This window comes from Cryptomeria japonica, chromosome 10, assembly GCF_030272615.1.
Source record: "Cryptomeria japonica chromosome 10, Sugi_1.0, whole genome shotgun sequence".
NCBI classification, from domain to species: Eukaryota; Viridiplantae; Streptophyta; class Pinopsida; order Cupressales; family Cupressaceae; genus Cryptomeria; species Cryptomeria japonica.
Genome location: NC_081414.1, coordinates 797,696,423 through 797,701,214, shown reverse-complemented (window position 1 = coordinate 797,701,214; position 4,792 = coordinate 797,696,423).

Below are 4,792 nucleotides of genomic sequence, written 5' to 3'. Positions count from 1 at the left end.
AAAACCTGGAACTAGTCTAGTGTATGCATTTTTGGGCCTCAAAACCCTTGACAGGGCAACAACCTTGCAAAAATGAAAAGATTATTTGCACACAACTCCCAAATGACAAATTGCCAAAAGGATTACATGGAGAGCATAAAAAAATACAAGAATATCTCTATTCAAGAAGAACAGTATGGAAGTGATGAGGTTTTGTACGAACTGCTATGCCCAAAGAGGAGAAACCATGTCAAAAACCAGAAAAATTGCTCCTTCAATTGATTTTTTTTTATTAAAGTACAAAATCCAAACATGGTAAGGAAGAGGAAGGAATTTAAATACTATTTAGAATTATTTACAAATTCCTATATAGACACATAGCAAGTTTGTCTTGTTTTTGCAAGAAAATGTCCAAAATGACAATTTTGCACAAGCAACATGACAACTTTTGTTGCTCCAAGTAGAAAAGCGAGCAACCAGACATATAAAACCTTCCTAAAACATTTAAACATGATAAAAAGTACTTCCTAAACATGATCCAACACTTTCCAAATAACAACTAATCTTATAAGGCAAATTTCCATTTTTTAGCCTTATTGAGCCTAGGAGCACAAAACTGACAACTCAAACCTTACAAGGCAAAACTTGATCTCTCAAACACAAAATGAGATAAAAAAATCATGAAAAGACTCATAAAAAACTAAGACAACATTAGAAACCTATGACAAGACTTAATCAAGAAAATACTCAAAAATGGAGAGCATGAGCAAGACTACGTACTCCTGCACCACTTGTCTTCTTCTTCATCAGCCCAGACATCATCTCAACCATTTTGTCAAAGTGAAAAACCCATCAATTATTTACTCTTTCTTCTCTATCTCAGTGGCACAACATGCCAACTCTTGTTGATCTAGTGGACATCTATGATTTCATGCACCTAAGGCTTGTGTTTCATCGGTTGGTCCAGTGTGAGCCTTCAATCATCTGCCTTTAATATCACTGACTTATCCCATAACATTATCCCTTACCATTGGGAGTGGATCCTTGTCATCATATTATACTTCTGACATTGCATCATTATGACATTGCTACCATAGAGAAGATACATGTTCAGTCAGGCACATAATCGAGTAGACATCCCCTTTGTCTACCTTGCTAACTTCTCGATTACATGCTTATGAGTTGGCAACAATTTAATGCCAACACATTACTTACCTGTCATTGTCAACTCATCATCCACCATTTTACCAGGTACCAGTTCCTTCTCTACAACATAGACTTGTATACTCACCGGTTGACCTCACTAACCACACAGTCGATTGACATCAATGACACCATTACCAGTATATGCTAATGATGGTAATACACATCAATCTCCCATACCAATTGCCATGCTATACTGGTTGACATCAATGACAACACAATGCCAACAATCTCCCCCTTTGGCATTGATGTCAACACATGTAGTATCTGGTATACTATAGATTCTCTCTCCCCCTTTGACACCAATGGAAAAGGGCACTGACAAATTTTTTATCTTCCTTTTCTTTATTGGTTGCTTCTCCCTTTGTGACCCTTTGCATCCTCTCAATCAACAACACTTGAGATAGAGGTTTTATACACTGACTGACACCAATTTCTCAGCAACCAAATTTATATACAAACTAGATACTAATTGTATATACAAGTCTGATACCAATTGTAGGAAAAAGGTGTTTGTGAATTCCACTTACTTGCTGGTCAGACTACATCATCTCCCGTGTTATATGAAAAAAATTATTCTGACCCTGATTTTCTGATACCAAGTGTTGAAGCTAACACTGATACCAATTTTATATCACATGTATCCTCTTTGATACCAAATGCATGTTCTCTCCCTATCCAAATAACTCTCCCTCTTTGCAGGAAACTCTCACGGTGGTCCAGTTGTGATTTCAATTAAGTACAAATTGAATAGACATTGAAATACCTCACAAACGAGGAGCAAAGAGCACATCCCAAAGTCTCAATCATACTAATACAACCATAGACACTTTCTCTCCCCCTATGTCCAACATGTCTAATACCAATCAAAAAATGGTTCTGAAGTCCCCCTAAGTCATAGATCTCAGGTAATCTTTTCCTGTCAGCTTCTAAACTCCAATCTGCACTGTATACTGGTTGAGTTGTGCATATGTGATCTACATGCAATTTTTCAGCTCCATTATATCCATCACAACTTATGACATGATCTTATATGGACACAATTCCATAGCACATCACTATCCTACCAAATATCAAACTGGTTAGCCCAAAAAGATGCATGCATGTATGATCAACTTCTAGACCAACACATGTCATTTAGGTCCTTTTCCAATCTCACCTGAGACACAATCACCTCAATCCATGCCACCGGAGTTATTGCAATGATCCTACAACTCATTGACTTATATAACCTACAATACTGGTCAATATCCATAACGGTAACATACTACACATATCGGTTTCCTAAACTAGAACAACATATCCACCGGAGCACCTTCCTCTATCTCTTGTCTTCTTGTGTCAAGTGCCTCTGATTCTCATGGAATTTTGAACCATCAACTAATATATGCGGCAGTAGTCCATCTCTCATCTGTAGATGTGTAGTTAAGGCAACAACTACACACACTGCCATCTTATGTTCTTCCTTTATACCCACAATAATTTGTCCTTCCATTCATCCATTTCCACTAAGGGAGTGAATAATATGGTCAATGTGTTACTCTCCCTGACGTCCCGTATCTCCCTTAAGCCTTAGGAGATATCACCTGTGCATTGAATGCACAATGTCGGTCCATGGTTCTACTCTTTTCCTTCTTCCTCCATACTTGCTCATTCCTCTTCCCATTTCCAGTCTTTGGAACAAGTCTTACCTTCTTCTATGTATTGGTCCTTGCTCTACCAAATTTTGCAACATGATTTCTGTAGAAATAGACTATGTTCATGTCAAACACATGACTGGAAGACCTTCTATCAAACTGATTTTGTTAGGATTCCCACAGATACTGAGGGGGGGGGTGAATTAGTATCTAACTGGTTGAGTGATTTTCTTAACTTAAAACATGTAAAGCATATCAATACTGTATACCGGTAAACAGAAAGTAAAACAATAAATAGAGATAACAACAAACACATGAAAAACACACCATAACACAATAGTTTAACGAGGAAACCCGGTGTGGGAAAAACCTCAGTGGGATTTGTGACCCACAATATTCACTTACTGGCCAATAAGAGAATATTACTGCTACAAAAGGCGCCTGCACATGCAGGAAGGCCAAGTGCCTAGAGCTCACTGCTCAATTACAAAATGGGAAGTCTCACTGACTTACAAAATGGATTATATAAATCCAATGTCTTGTACTGCTTCAAAATTGCATCTAGTATGCCAAATCCAATACCAGTTTAAGCTCTTCTTTATACATAAACCCTTAACCTATAATTCACATAATAGGTCTATTTATTTTGCCTAAATATTTCCTTCCATCTATTTCAAAATTTTCTACAATGATCTCTTATATATATGAGTCACTTTACAACTTGCCAAGTCGGCTTACAATGCTTTTACAATAATTAACAAAATATATTACAAACAAAATTTCTATGGGCTTCTGTGCTGGTATGCTTCCTTTCATTGCTGATGCCTATGGTCTATGTGCTAATGTAGAGTCTGACCTTGCTAGTGTCGGTAAATTAACTTGTCAACATCATAGGATTGTAAGGTTGCCATCAATGACAAAACCTTCAATCACCTACAATATCTCATTGGAGTGTGCATTTACTAACAATCTCCCCTTTGGCATTGATGGCAACACTCATGAGAAAAATCCAAAAACTGTCATCCAAAAGGAACCTGCCAAAATTGTTTTACCAAAAATTTGTGTACCAAAAGAATATGTTCTCCCCCTGAGCTGATGAGTCATTTGTTGGTTATTTTTCTCTTCCACTACCCCCACTTTGGCATCAATGACAAAGGTTGTCAAAGTGACAAGTGAGTGTGGTTTCCAGTTTCACCCTAGTAACTGGTTGGTTACAATCTGAAATAGATATGCCAAAACCAAATTGAGGCTTTCAATGAACTTTTTGCTATCTTTTATTGCGGCCTCTGTCCTCTAAACTGTACTGGTGAAGTGTTACATTTTCTCTGACAGTGTTTTCTATCCTTGAATCAAAGCATCAGATATTTCTTTTCTTAAAGAGGCGAGGAAGTCCAATTTTGGGCTAAGTCTCCATTTTAGATCTTTAGCCTTTCCTTTTATTCTCTCCTTTTCTCTTTCCAACTTTAGTAGTTCTTCCTCAAAACCTATTATTTTCTGCTAAAAAACTGATAATGAATTAGATGAATTAATGAATTATCAACTAGTTGATTTATTTCCTCCTGTATCTTGTTGATCTTCTTGTCTATATCAACTGTCAAAAATTTAGTTTTACATGTATCTTTGTACAAAGTTTTAAATTCCTTCAATCTACTACACAATTCCGGTAAAAGTGTGTCAAATTTCCTTGTACACTTCTTTATTTCTTCCTCAAAGAATTTTTGCTTTTCTTCTCTAATCTCTCCTTGAATGCTTCCTCTTTTATTTGTTCAATTGTCACAATGTTGTCAGTAATATACTTAGACAAATTGTCAAGTTGACTCAAAGAATCTTTATTATCTACATTACATTTAGGTGCTATCATTTTCAAAATTGGAATGGTATCATCTATTGCCTTGTATGCTTGTGAGCTTCAATTTGTTATCTTCTTTATGGAATCCAAAAGAACTTATGTTACATTAGTTGATTTGAATTCT